The sequence below is a fragment of the Lepus europaeus genome, chromosome 20, assembly GCF_033115175.1.
Source record: "Lepus europaeus isolate LE1 chromosome 20, mLepTim1.pri, whole genome shotgun sequence".
Classification (NCBI taxonomy): domain Eukaryota; kingdom Metazoa; phylum Chordata; class Mammalia; order Lagomorpha; family Leporidae; genus Lepus; species Lepus europaeus.
Window position 1 is genome coordinate 2378708 of NC_084846.1, and position 16305 is coordinate 2395012.

Here is a 16305-nt window from a genome sequence, read left to right on the forward strand (position 1 = left end):
TCCCCATCTCCCAGTGGGATTTTTTTTCATTTATTAAACTTTTATTTAATGAATATAAATTTCCAAAGTACAGCTTATGGGTTACAATGGCTTCCCCCCTCCCATAACTTCCCTCCCACCCGCAACCCTCCCCTTTCCCGCTCCCTCTCCCCTTCCAATCACATCATGATTCACTTTCAATTCTCTTTATATACAGAAGATCAGTTTAGTATATATTAGGTAAAGATTTCATCAGTTTGCCCCCATATAGCAACACAAAGCGAAAAAAAATACTGTTGGAGTACTAGCTATAGCATTAAATAACTGTGTACAGCCCATTAAAGACAGAGATCCTACATAATTTTTTTTGATTATTTAGTTTTCTATGCCGTTTCGAATTTAACACCAGGTTTTTTTTTTCATTTCCAATTCTCTTTATATACAGAAGATCGATTCAGTATATAATTAGTAAAGATCTCATCAGTTTGTACCCACGCAGAAACACAAAGTGTAAAAATACTGTTTCAGTACTAGTTATAGCATCACTACACATTAGACAACACATTAAGGACAGATCCCACATGGGATGTAAGTACACAGTGACTCCTGTTGCTGACTTAACAATTTGACACTCCTGTTCATGGCGTCAGTAATCTCCCTAGGCTCTATTCATGAGTTGTCAGGGCTATGGAAGCCTTTAGAGTTTGCTGACTTTGATCTTATTCTGATAGGGTCATAGTCAAAGTGGAAGTTCTCTCCTCCCTTCAGAGAAAGCTACCTCCTTCTTTGATGGCCCCGTTCTTTCCACTGGGATCTCACTCACAGAGATCTTTCATTTAGGTCTTCTTCTTCTTTTTTTCTTTTCCATGGTATCTTGGCTTTCCATGCCTACAATACTCTCATAGAATGGCAGATGTCCTAAACAACACTCTGGCCTCAGAATCAGCCCTTAAGGCATTCGGATCTAGCTGAAGAGCCCAGTGGGATTTTGACAACAGTGAGACACATTTCCTGTTCCACTCATTCCATTTCCTGCTAATTCCATTACATATATTTCTCCACTCATTTGCTGGTTCTGAAAATTTATAGCCAGCTAGCCCTTCCAAATATCCAGATGATGTTTACATCATTAGATTCTGGTTGAGGTTTTTCATTGCTCAGTTTCTGGGCACATCCTGCAACACCTTGCAATACTGTCCACTGAATGCCTCCTGGGAATGAATGCTTTGGCATGGATTTGACATGACCATGAGTGATGGGGGTTACAGGGTAGACAATGCTGTGTATGCTGTGGCCCATAGCATACATGAGATGCTTCCACAAGAGGCAGAAATGCAGCCATGAGCAATGGGGCAAAGGTCGCATTTTCTCCCTGGCAGGTAACCCTTTCCATTACATGCCATGTACCTTTGAAGTTTAAATACTTTTACTTTTATATATTTTTTCTACTACTTATTTGATTAAGGTATACAAACTTCATGTAAAAACTATTATTATTGGGGCTGGTGTGGTGGTATAACAGGTAAAGCCTCTGCCTCTAGTGCCAGCATCCCATATGGGCATTGATTCCAGTCCTGGCTGCTCCATTTTCAATCATTTTGGTCTTGGAGAGAAGTAGAAGACGGCCCAAGAGCTTGGTCCCCTGTGCCTGCTTGAGAGATCCAGAAGAAGCTCCTGGCTCCCACTTAGATCTGCTCAGCTCTGCCCCATTGTGGCCATTTAGAGAGTGATACATGGGATGGAAGACACTCTCTCGCTCTCTCGCTCTCTCGCTCTTTTTCTCTCTCTCTCTCTCTCTCTCGCTCTCTCTCTCTCACACACACACACACACTCTTTCACTTACTCTCTCATTCTATCACTTCTCATTCTCTCTCTCACTCTCACTTTCTTACTCTGCTTTTCAAGTGAAATCTTTAAAAACAATAACTATTGTAGCCAATGGAGCAGATGTGAGGTGGTATATCAGTGTGGCTTTGAATAGTATTCCAAGTTGGCTGGCGCCACAGCTAACTAGGCTAATCCTCCACCTGTGGTGTCGGCACACCGACCGGGGCACCAGATTCTGTCCTGGTTGCTCCTCTTCCAGTCCAGCTCTCTGCTGTGGCCTGGGAAGGCAGTGGAGGATGGCCCAGGGGCTTGGGCCCTGAACCCGCATGGGAGACCAGGAAAAGCACCCGGCTCTTGGCTTCGGATTGGCGTGGTGCGCTGGCCACAGCACGCTGGCCGTAGTGGCCATTGGGGGGTGAACCAATGAAAAAAGGAAGACCTTTCTCTCTGTCTCTCTCACTCACTGTCCACTCTGCCTGTTAAAAAAATAATAATAAAACAATTTAAAAAGAATAGTATTCCAATTTACTGAAGATTAACACCCTCAGTGAAGCCTTTTGCTCATCTATTTGTGCAGGAATGTCTGTTCAATTTCTGTACCCATCGTTGATGATGTTTTTATTGTTCCTTCTGCTTTTAAAAATCTAAGTGGTTTATGACCCTGTCGGAATAAGATCGAAGTCGGCGAACCCTAAAGGCTTCCATAGCCTCGGCAACCCATGACTAGGGCCTAGGGAGATTACTTACTTAGTATATACTGAATCAATCTCCTGTATATAATAATTGAAAATGAAAAAAAAACTTGGTGTTAAATTGGAAATTACATGGAAAATTAATTAATTTGAGAATATTGTAGGCATGGAAAGCCAAGATACCATGGGAAAAAAAAAAGAAGACCTAAATGAAAGATCTCTGTGAGTGAGATCCCAGTGGAAAGAACGGGGCCATCAAAGAAGGAGGTACCTTTCTCTGAAGGGAGGAGAGAACTTCCACTTTGACTATGACCCTATCGGAATAAGATCAAAGTCAGCGAACTCTAAAGGCTTCCATAGCCCTGGCAACTCATGACTAGAGCCTAGGGAGATTACTGACGTCATGAACAGGAGTGTCAAATTGTTAAATCAGCAACAGGAGTCACTGTGTACTTACATCCCATGTGGGATCTGTCCCTAATGTGTCGTCTAAAGCGAAGTGATGCTATAACTAGTACTGAAACAGTATTTTTACACTTTGTGTTTCTGCGTGGGTACAAACTGATGAGGTCTTTACTAATTATATACTGAATTGATCTTGTATATAAAGATAATTGGAAATGAAAAAAACAACCTGGTGTTAAAATGGAAATTGCATAGAAAATTAATTAATTTAAAAAAAATGTTATGTGGGATTTCTGTCTTTAATGTGCTGTACACTGTTATTTAATGCTATAACTAGTACTCCAACGGTAGTTTTTTCACTTTGTGTTGCTATATGGGGCAAACTGTTGAAATCTTTACCTAATATATACTAAACCGATCTTCTGTATATAAAGAGAATTGAAAATGAATCATGATGTGATTGGAAGGGGCGAGGGAGCGGGAAAGGGGAGGGTTGTGGGTGGGAGGGAAGTTATGGGAGGGGGGAAGCCATTGTAACCCATAAGCTGTACTTTGGAAACTTCTATTCATTAAATAAAAGTTTAATAAAAAAAATAATAATAGGCCGGCGCCGCGGCTCACTAGGCTAATCCTCCATCTTGCGGCGCCGGCACACCGGGTTCCAGTCCCGGTCGGGGCACCGATCCTGTCCCGGTTGCCCCTCTTCCTGGCCAGCTCTCTGCTGTGGCCAGGGAGTGCAGTGGAGGATGGCCCAAGTGCTTGGGCCCTGCACCCCATGGGAGACCAGGAGAAGCACCTGGCTCCTGCCATCGGATCAGCGTGGTGCACCGGCCGCAGCGCGTCTACCACGGCGGCCATTGGAGGGTGAACCAATGGCAAAAAGGAAGACCTTACTCTATCTCTCTCTCACTGTCCACTCTGCCTGTCCAAAAATAATAATAATAATAATAATAATAAAGAAAAAAATCATGTAGGATCTCTGTCATTAATGTGCTGTACACTGTAATTTAAGGCTATAACTAGTACTCTAACAGTATTTTTCACTTTGTGTTTCTATTTGAGGGCAAACTGTTGAAATCTTTATTTTATATGTACTCAACTGATCTACTGTATATAAAGAGAATTGAAAATGGGTTACAATGGCTTCCCCCCTCCCATAACTTCCCTCCTACCTGCAACCCTCCCCCCTCCCGCTCCCTTTCCCCTTCCATTCACATAAAGATTCATTTTCAATTCTCTTTATATACAGAAGATCAGTTTAGCACATATTAGGTAAAGATTTCAACAGTTTGCCCATATAGCAACACAAAGTGAAAAAACTACCATTGGAGTACTAGTTATAGCATTAAATAACAATGTACAGCACATTAAAGACAGAGATACTACATAATAGTTTTTTTTAAAAAAATTAATTAATTTTCTATGCCATTTCCAATTTAACACCAGGTTGTTTTTTCATTTCCAAAGAGAATTGAAAATGAATCTTGATGTGAATGGAAGGGGAGAGAGAGCAGGAAAGGGGAGGGTAGCGGGTGGGAGGGAAGTTATGGGGAGGGAAGTCATTGTAATCCATAAGCTGTACTTTGGAAATTTATATTCATTAAATAAAAGCTTTTTAAAAAATGTAAGTTGTAAACGTGTATCTGGAAGGACGTGTAGCCATATTCTCCCATTTTCTATCAGACGTTTGACTTGAAACTCTCCCTCCAGTTATGTAAACAGTGGCCCAGGCACTGTAGTCTGATCTTCCCTCCCTCTCTAAGCTGTTGCTTTCTCCAGCTTTTGGGTGCTGGGATTGTGTGTTGTATCCTTGATCATACTGCATGTCTGCACCTTCCACACTGATCCACGGCATACTTCTTGCTTCCCAGAGTTTCCACTGCGGTTTTCTCTCTAACTCTCCCCTGAGAACTTATTTCCTCCACTTTTACTTTTACTGTCTACACCGAGCCTAAGACAGTAAGCCCTTCCCTAGTCAGCCATCTTGGACTCTCCCCAGTAATCAGCAGTATTAGTCCTAGGTTAGATGGATAACAGTAGAAAAAGATTCTTGGTAGATTACAATATGTGGCAAAACTAGCAAAGTATCAAGTTCTGTTACATTCAGAGGAGCTCCATAAGATTCAGTATGGCTGGAAGATGGATGATGTGTGGCTTCTTGGGTGGGACAGAATACAGAAAGGATAACAGAAATGCACTGTTGTAGACTTCACATACCGGCATAGCTAATTTTGAGCTCCTGAGCATTGATACAGCGAGTGCTGACATGCTAGATCACCTCTGCCTTGTGGATTTTCTTAGTTTGTTTTTCTGCTTGCCAGGACATTAATCTTACAACGTGCTTATAGTGATTTCTACTTTTGATTTGAAGTGTGTTGAGCCTGAGAAGATAGTCCAGGATAGAGTCCATTGGAGACAGTGTTCTCAATGCAGACTGAGTGTTAAGTTCTTGTGTGTGTTCCCTGTACACACAGAGAATTCTGTACCTACCAATTCAAATGTCCACATGTTTTTATTTTTGGAAACTGCTTTACAGTAACCTAGATGTTATTGGACTTCAATAGAAATAGAAAAATATATCAACTTTTAAGGCAGTGTTGCTAAAATTCAATTTAGACAGAAATGTATGATCTCAGATTTTTATACTTTTATGCAATTAGAATATATATTTCCCTACAATAAGACTGAAGTTCTACATTTGAGGCATTCATTCCTAGCTATAAAAAACATCAAATTCAGCATGAAGAATGTAGAAGATAAAAAGTGATAAATATGAGAGAAACACTAAAGAAAAAAAAAGTGATGAATATATCTGGGTGCTAAATTTTTTTAAATTAATGCATAATTATTTCATAACACACATTTTCTATGATTTTCTGAAGCCTCCTCATTGCATGGAGTTCATTCTCTCCATTCCCAACCTTTGTTCAGTGAATCGTGTACATTCAGAGTGACTCTACTTTTAGTTTCTACACATTACAGAGAACAGGAGATAATCGCTCTCTGATTTAGATTTACTGAATAGACAACAAGTTTCATCATTGTACAGGTAATAAATCTAACTCATCAAGACTGCATATTTTCATTTTTATGCAAGTCACTGAATTCTGCTCTGTATTTTGTGCCTGTACTATGTCTCAATTTGCATGAGCCACTATTCAAAATCTAACTAATGGCATCAGAGCAGTGGCCAGGCAATGGAAAATGTGTTTTGCTTGAAATATTAGGCATCTCATTGATAGGAGTTTCAGTTTAGAAAAATTTTGAGTGGAATAATAGAGTTCTTTTATATGCTCTCTTGCCCCATCCTTACTAGATTTACTCAATTAGCAATACATCATACTGGTAAGGAAGCACAAATGATTAGTCAGCATTGATCATCATTATTGCCTACAGGACATGCTATCCATTGTGTATTGTGCAGTCTATGGATTTGGCAAAGGTTTAATTGTACATAGCTCTCCTGATGGTGTCCTACATAAGTGTCCTGAAAGTTGCTTGCATTCAAGAAGTACGGGGGTCTGCAGGCATCATCCTGTCCTTGGTGCTTGTGGTGGTGGGAATAAAGAGGTGACTTCTGGCGGGTATTTTCTGCTTTAGAATAAAAAGCAGAAAGTACTCAGATAGTCCCTAGTACTCATGAAAGCATCAACCAAGGTTGTAGTTACAAAAACATCATCATGGGATTACCGTGGTTAACAGCAATGTGGAAGGCTTTCATGATTTATAACTAAAAATGAAGTGAGTTGACATCCTGAATGAGAACTTCTGAATTCAGGGTGATTACTGGTTCCACAGTGATTAAAAACCACATGTCCTAGTGAGTAGCTCTGTAAACAGGATTGGTTTGGGGTCTGTGTGGCATCAAGGTGAGGTACAGCTGCCCAGAACAATGGCATGGGAGGCTGCCCTATTGTTCTTTGGGTCTTTGAAGTGTGTGACACTGGAGTTTTCTGGTCTGAAACCTGAGAACCTCGCCTGATGCCCCCCTTTGTGCCCTCTGATGTAATCCAGGTACATAATTGCAAAAAGTTCATGGAGAGGTTTATTGACAAGCCCATGGGCCAAAAGTAACTAATAGGAGTTTCTCCCTTGAGTCTTTGTATCCATGGACTTGGAGGAAATTCTTCACCTTGGGTGAAGAGGATGAATCACAAACATGTTTTCCTTCTTGTGTTTTTCACCAGGACAGAAGACCTGAGCTTCAGAGCCTCGGGGCAGAAAGGGTTTCAGATTCCCCCATGGATGGGTGGACAGCTGGTGGAAAGAAGTCCGATGGAGCAGTATTAAAGTGGCTTGATTCAAGCAATCACACATGCACACACACACGCACACACACAAACACATGCCCACACACCTACAAATGTGCATGCTATATGTATGCACCTGCATGCTCTATGTAAGCACCTGCATGACCTGCACGTTCCACTGCTGTTATGACCTAGGGTTTTCACAGACGTTGAAGATGTTTCCTTTGATTTCTCTGTTGCTCTTCCTGCAGCTGTATCTCCTTGTGACTTGTCAGGATGGTCGGAACTGCTTTTTCCAGATTGAACGGAGTTATTACAAGGATGGAGATATTGAGATCGCTGCCTTTTTCCCCATTTACATATACATGATTCACAGAGGCATGAATATTTTCAAAAAAGATATTATATTCAAAGGGTAAGTTCTTTTGGCAATAATCATTTTCCCTTGATTTACATAGTAGCTACTTGTGATTGGGTCTGCAGAAGGATAGACAAATGCGTTCTGTGCCCCTGCCCTGTCCATACTCTGTCCCCCTAAAAACTGCCGATAATTAATCTGGGACATGAGGAAGACATTCCTTCTGGCCTGGCACCGTCAATGGTTCAGGAAATGTTATCTCATCATAGCAGGAAGGAGAGTCTGGTTGGGATCTTCCTGTCCTTCCCTGTCTGCGTTCATCAGCTCAGGGGCCTACTGTGCCTGCCTCAGTAGCAGATTCTTACAGAACCCATGCACTGAAATGAATGAACCTGAGTTACATGAGCTCTTCCACATGCGCTCACAAACATTTCTGCTACGTACTAGATTTGGGGCCATGAGCTCACTTTATTTTTTCTAACAATCACAAAGCAGAAATGATATTCAAGAAAGTATGTTTGTTACTAGTTAAAAGTAATTTCAGGACAACACTTTTACACAAGTATAATAATAAACATATTTTAACGATGAATATACCCATAAGAACTTTAATGGTTGGAATCTACAGCATTCATGATGTGTCCCTCATTCAATCTTTTTCTATGAAAATATATTTCAGAAGGGGGATTATTCTGCTTCTGGCCCCTATAAGATACATTTTTATAGCTAAATATAAATATTTCATATATATATATTTATTTATTTATTTATTTATATATGAAAATGTCATGCCTCCAGAATATAGTATCTTGTAGGACAGCGAAATTGTTTTCTTCACACCTGTTTTTGAAGGTGCGAATTTTTAATTGGTTTCTACTGTAATGCTACAGGAAGTAGGTTGATGCTGCAGAGATCTTTGATAGAAGGTAGATATTGGGACATAGATCATTGTAGTATCATTAAAGCCAATGGAATTGAGAACTTTAGTTGGTGCAACCAAGGTGATGCAACTGATCAAGTATTTTAGGGCGGATAGTGAGGACGTGTGCCTTAGTTTGGGAAAATAAACTCTCATAAAAGTGGAATTACTGTAGCCTCAGGAAAAGACTCAAAAAAAAAAAAAAACTGCAGAGGAGACGCTTCCGGATCTTGTGGATGAGACACGGAGGACTTACAGGGAACCCACCGCGTGGAAAACCAACCGAGACGAGTCGAGCGGGAGAGGAGCCAGAGCCACAGAATCTCGCCAGCGCGGGAACGGAGGTCGGCATAAATCAAACGAATACCCACAGAGGCTAGATTTCAACTACCCTCAACTCCACTCCCAACTGAGTCAAAAGAAAAAAAAAAAAAGAGAGAGAGAGAGAGAGAGAGAGAGAGAGAGAGAGAGCGTCCCAGCAAGGAGCAAGTAATCCGGGAGAGTCGCTCTTTACACAGCCTTAAACCTCAAGAAACAAGCATAGCTCTCTAGCCACACCCATCACAGCCCCTAAGGCTCCAACAAAACAGACAGCTCACTCAGAGGCACAGTATAACGAGAGAAAAAAACAAAAACAAAAACAAAAACAAAAACAAAAACACCACAAATTATCTCTAACATGCCAAGCAAGAAACATAGAAGCGGAGGTACCAAAGATAAGGATAGCACTATGACGCCCCCAAGTGAACAAGACACGCCAATGCAAGATTATGAAGAGGAACAGTTAGAGCAAATGCACGAAGCAGATGGCAAAAATTTCATAAGAACATTAAGAAGTTCTCAAAAACAAATTCTTGAACTACAGAAATCCTTAATGGACAAGATAGAAAATCTCTCCCGTGAAAATGAAATATTAAGGAGGAATCAAAATGAAATGAAAAAATTAGTGGAACAGGAAACTGCAGTACTGGCAAAAAATCTCAATGAAATGAAGAACTCAATAGATCAAATGGCAAACACATTAGAGAGCCTTAAAAACAGAATGGATGAAGCAGAAGAGAGAATATCGGAATTAGAAGACAGAGAACAGGAAAGGAAACAGTCAAATCAAAAAAAAGAAGAAGAAATCAGTAATCTAAAAAATACTGTTAGGAATCTACAGGATACTATTAAAAAACCCAACATTCGGGTTCTAGGAGTTCCTGAAGGCATGGAAAGAGAGAAAGGATTAGAAGGCCTTTTTAGTGAGATACTAGCAGAAAATTTCCCAGGTTTGGAGAAGGACAGAGACATCCTAGTACAGGAAGCTCAGAGAACCCCTAATAAACATGATCAAAAGAGATCCTCACCAAGACACGTCGTAATCAAACTCACCACAGTGAAACACAAAGAAAAGATCCTAAAATGTGCAAGAGAGAAACGCCAGATTACTCTCAGAGGATCTCCAATTAGACTTACAGCTGATTTCTCATCAGAAACCCTACAAGCCAGGAGAGAATGGCGAGATATAGCCCAGGTACTAAGAGAGAAAAACTGCCAGCCCAGAATATTATATCCTGCAAAGCTCTCATTTGTGAATGAAGGTGAAATTAAGACCTTTCACAGCAAACAGAAATTGAAAGAATTTGTCGCCACTCGTCCAGCCCTGCAAAAGATGCTTAAAGATGTGTTACATACAGAAACACAGAAACACGGTCACCAATATGAAAGAAGGTAAAGGAAGGAAACCTCAGAGCAAAAGATCACAAGAAGCTCAAACCAGATATTAGAAAATATCTTTGGCAAATGGCAGGGCAAAGTTACTCCTTCTCAATAGTCACATTGAATGTTAATGGCTTGAACTGTCCAGTTAAAAGACACCGATTGGCCGATTGGGTTAAGGACCAAAACCCATCCTTTTGCTGCTTACAAGAAACCCATCTATCCAACAATGATCCATACAAGCTGAGAGTGAAAGGCTGGAAAAAGATATACCACGCCAACAGAAATGAAAAGAGAGCGGGCGTAGCCATCTTAATATCGGACAACATAAACTTTACCACAAAAACTGTTAGGAGAGACAAAGAGGGGCACTATATAATGATTAAGGGATCCATTCAACAGGAAGATATAACGATTATCAACGTATATGCACCTAATTACAGGGCACCAGCCTATTTAAAAGACTTGTTAAGGGACTTAAAGGGAGACTTAGACCCTAATACAATAGTACTGGGGGACTTCAATACTCCACTCTCAGAGATAGACAGATCAACAGGACAGAAGATCAACAAGGAGACAGTAGATTTAAATGACACTATAGCCCAAATGGATCTAACAGACATCTACAGAACATTTCATCCTACATCTAAGGACTTTACATTCTTCTCAGCAGTACATGGAACCCTCTCTAGGATTGACCACATACTAGGCCATAAAGCAAGTCTCAGCAAATTCAAAAGAATTAGAATCATACCATGCAGCTTCTCAGACCACAAAGGAATGAAATTGGAAATTGGCAACTCAGGAATCCCTAGAGCACGTGCAAACACTTGGAGATTGAACAACATGCTCCTGAATGAACAATGGGTCATAGAAGAAATTAAAAGAGAAATCAAAAATTTTCTGGAAGTAAATGAGGATAACAGCACAACATACCAAAACCTATGGGATACAACAAAAGCAGTGTTAAGAGGAAAGTTTATATCAATAGGTGCCTACATCAAGAAATTGGAAAGGCACCAAATAGATGAGCTTTCAAGTCACCTCAAAGATCTAGAAAATCTGCAGCAAACCAAACCCAAACCCAGTAGGAGAAGAGAAATAATTAAAATCCGAGAAGAAATCAACAAGATTGAATCCAAAAAAACATTACAAAAAATCAGCCAAACGAGGAGCTGGTTTTTTGAAAAAATAAACAAAATTGACACCCCATTGGCCCAACTAACTAAAAAAAGAAGAGAAAAGACCCAAATCAATAGGATCAGAGATGAAATGGGAAACGTAACAACAGACGCCACAGAAATAAAAAGAATCATCAGAAATTACTACAAGGACTTGTATGCCAGCAAACAAGAAAATCTATCAGAAATGGACAGATTCTTGGACACATACAACCTCCCTAAATTGAGCCAGGAAGACATAGAAAACCTAAACAGACCAATAACTGACACAGAAATTGAAACAGTAATAAAGGCCCTCCCAACAAAGAAAAGCCCAGGGCCAGATGGATTCACTGCTGAGTTCTACCAGACATTTAGAGAAGAACTAACTCCAATTCTTCTCAAACTATTCAGAGCAATCGAAAAAGAGGGAATCCTCCCAAATTCCTTCTATGAAGCCACCATCACCTTAATTCCTAAGCCAGAAAGAGACGCAACACTGAAAGAGAATTACAGACCAATATCCCTGATGAACATAGATGCAAAAATTCTCAATAAAATTCTGGCCAATAGAATGCAACAACACATCAGAAAGATCATCCACCCAGACCAAGTGGGATTCATCCCCGGTATGCAGGGATGGTTCAACATTCGCAAAACAATCAACGTAATACACTACATTAACAGACTGCAGAAGAAAAACCATATGATTCTCTCAATAGACGCAGAGAAAGCATTTGATAAAATACAACACCCTTTCATGATGAAAACTCTAAGCAAACTGGGTATGGAAGGAACATTCCTTAATACAATCAAAGCAATATATGAAAAACCCACGGCCAACATCCTATTGAATGGGGAAAGGTTGGAAGCATTTCCACTGAAATCTGGTACCAGACAGGGATGCCCTCTCTCACCACTGCTATTCAATATAGTTCTGGAAGTTTTGGCCAGAGCTATTAGGCAAGAAAAAGAAATTAAAGGGATACAAATCGGGAAGGACGAACTCAAACTATCCCTCTTTGCAGATGATATGATTCTTTATTTAGGGGACCCAAAGAACTCTACTAAGAGACTGCTGGAACTCATCGAAGAGTTTGGCAAAGTAGCAGGATATAAAATCAATGCACAAAAATCAACAGCCTTTGTATACACAGGCAATGCCACGGCTGAGGAAGAACTTCTAAAATCAATCCCATTCACAATAGCTACAAAAACAATCAAATACCTTGGAATAAACTTAACCAAAGACGTTAAAGATCTCTACAATGAAAACTACAAAACCTTACAGAAAGAAATAGAAGAGGATACCAAAAAATGGAGAAATCTTCCATGCTCATGGATTGGAAGAATCAACATCATCAAAATGTCTATCCTCCCAAAAGCAATCTATACATTCAATGCAATACCCATCAAGATCCCGAAGACCTTCTTCACAGATCTAGAAAAAATGATGCTGAAATTCATATGGAGACACAGAAGACCTCGAATAGCCAAAGCAATCCTGTACAACAAAAACAAAGCCGGAGGCATCACAATACCTGATTTTAGGACATACTACAGGGCAGTTGTTATCAAAACAGCATGGTACTGGTACAGAAACAGATGGATAGACCAATGGAACAGAATAGAAACACCAGAAATAAATCCAAACATCTACAGCCAACTTATATTTGACCAAAGATCCAAATCTAATCCCTGGAATAAGGACAGTCTATTCAATAAATGGTGCTGGGAAAATTGGATTTCCACGTGCAGAAGCTTGAAGCAAGACCCATACCTATCACCTTACACAAAAATTCACTCAACATGGATTAAAGACTTAAATCTACGACCCGAAACCATCAAATTATTAGAGAGCATTGGACAAACCCTGCAAGACATAGGCACAGGCAAAGACTTCCTGGAAAATACTCCAAAAGCACAGGCAGTCAAAACCAAAATTAACATTTGGGATTGCATCAAATTGAGAAGCTTCTGTACCTCGAAAGAAACAGTCAGGAAAGTGAAGAGGCAACCAACAGAATGGGAAAAAATATTCGCAAATTATACTACAGATAAAGGATTGATAACCAGAATCTACAAAGAAATCAAGAAAAACCACAACAACAAAACAAACAACCCACTTAAGAGATGGGCCAAGGACCTCAATAGACATTTTTCGAAAGAGGAAATCCAAATGGCCAACAGACACATGAAAAAATGTTCAAGATCACTAGCAATCAGAGAAATGCAAATCAAAACCACAATGAGGTTCCATCTCACCCCGGTGAGAATAGCTCACATTCAGAAATCTACCAACAACAGATGCTGGAGAGGATGTGGGGAAAAAGGGACACTAACCCACTGTTGGTGGGAATGCAAACTGGTTAAGCCACTATGGAAGTCTGTCTGGAGATTCCTCAGAAACCTGAATATAACCCTACCATACAACCCAGCCATCCCACTCCTTGGAATTTACCCAAAGGAATTTAATTCGGCAAATAAAAAAGCCATCTGCACATTAATGTTTATTGCAGCTCAATTCACAATAGCTAAGACCTGGAATCAACCCAAATGCCCATCAACAGTAGACTGGATAAAGAAATTATGGGACATGTACTCCATAGAATACTATACAGCAGTAAGAAACAACGAAACCCAGTCATTTGCAACAAGATGGAGCAATCTGGAAAACATCATGCTGAGTGAATTAAGCCAGTCCCAAAGAGACAAATTTCATTTGTTTTCCCTGATCGGGGACAACTGAGCGCCAAAGAGAAAACCTGTTAAGTGAAATGGACACTATAAGCAACAATGAACTGATCAGCTCCTGTCCTGACTTTAGATGTACAATGTAATACTCTATCCTTTTTAGTATTCGTTGTTGTTGTTGTTGTTCTAGTACTATTGGTTGAACTCAGTAATTAACACACAATTATTCTCAGGTGTTTAAATTTTAACTGAAAAGTGATCCCTGTTAAATCTAAGAGTGGAAAAAGAGAGGGAGGAGGTAAACAATTAGGAACATGCTCAATCGGACTGGCTGCAAATGGGGGAGTTAGAAATGTGCAGGGGATTCCAACACAATTCCATCAAGATGGCATGTACCAATGCCATCGCACTAGTCCAAGTGATCAATTTCAGCTCACAATTGATAGCTCTGATAGGTCTAAGAGTCAAAGAGATCACACAAACAAGATAAGTATCTGCTAATACTGATAGAATCAAAAAGGGAGAGAAAGATCCAACATGGGAAGTGGGAAACACAGCAGACTCATAGGATGGCAGATGTCCTAAACAACACTCCGGCCTCAGAATCAGCCCTCAAGGCATTCAGATCTGGCTGAAGAGCCCATGAGAGTATAGCAGGCATGGAAAGCCAAGATACCATGGGAAAAAAAAAAAAAGGCCTAAGTGAATGATCTCTGTGAGTGAGATCCCAGTGGAAAGAACGGGGCCATCAAAGAAGGAGGTACCCTTCTCCGAAGGGAGGAGAGAACATCCACTTTGACTATGACCCTATCGGAATAAGATCAAAGTCAGCGAACCCTAAAGGCTTCCATAGCCCTTGCAACTCATGACTAGAGCCCAGGGAGATTACTGACGCCATGAACAGGAGTGTCAAATTGTTAAGTCAGCAACAGGAGTCACTGTGTACTTACACCCCATGCGGGATCTGTCCCCAATGTGTCGTCTAAAGCCAAGTGATGCTACGACTGGTACTGAAGCAGTATTTTTATACTTTGCATTTCTGTGTGGGCGCAGACTGATGAGGTCTTTGCTAATTATATACTGAAGTGATCTTCTGTATATAAAGAGAATTGGAAATGAAAAAAAAAAAAAAACAACCTGGTGTTAAAATGGAAAAGGCATAGAAAATTAATTATTTTGAAAAAAAATTATGTAGGATCTCTGTCTTTAATGTGTTGTACATTGCTATTTTATGCTATAATTAGTAATCCAATGGTAGTTTTTTCACTTGATGTTGCTATATGGGCAAAATGTTGAAATCTTTACCTAATATATACTAAACTGATCTTCTGTATACAAAAAGAATTGAAAATGAATCTTTACACGAATGGAGGGGGAAAGGGAGCGGGAGGGGGGAGGGTTGCGGGCGGGAGGGAGGTTATGGGAGGGGGGAAGCCATTGTAACCCACAAGCTATACTTTGGAAATTTATATTCATTAAATAAAAGTTTAATTAAAAAAAAAAAAAAAAAAAAGTATTTTAGGCATTTGTCCAAAGTTCTGTCCAGAAAAATCTAATGGATACTAGCTTGTTCAAATGATATTTTTTGCTTCACATTGATTTTTATAAATTTGCCCAATTTCATATGTGCACGTGGCATCCCACTTATGAAATATTTATTTATTAGTAGTAGTGTTCCCCATGGTTATGCATGCAGCAGATCATTTACGTGTACTCTAAATGATGGAGTCCAGGAGATAGTAAATTTCCAGCATCAGGAATAGATTCTATGAATAGAGCCCAGGTTTCCCAAGATGTATGCCATGCAAACCAGAGATTATAATCAAATATTAGCCAACCCAGGAGAAAATATCCGTGTTGATAATACTTGGAAAAACAAGCAATATTGAACTATCAGTAGATTTAGACAGTATAGCATCCAGTATTAGATTCACCATCTTAAGAATACACAATAATTCCTGATAAACTCTTTTTAGAGTTAAGGAACACAGCATAAAACAGATCGAACACGTCACTCTCACAAATGCCCAATGTGTTAAAGAGCCTTCTAGATCTTTTGGTACCAGGCAGGAGCTGGAGAAAGAAATGAGAGGATGAGGAATTGACAGAATTGTAGAAAAATGAGGAGAGGAAAGAAAAATAAGAAATACAAAACTGAAGATTCTTTGATTCGTTTAGCAAGGATTTGCAAATTTCCTCATTCTACATACAAAGTATGAATGACATATTTGGATAACAAATATTTATAGAGACTCTCTATATGTGTATTTATAAAGCAATATAGAGAGAGCAACTGTATACATGGTTATGGAACATGTAT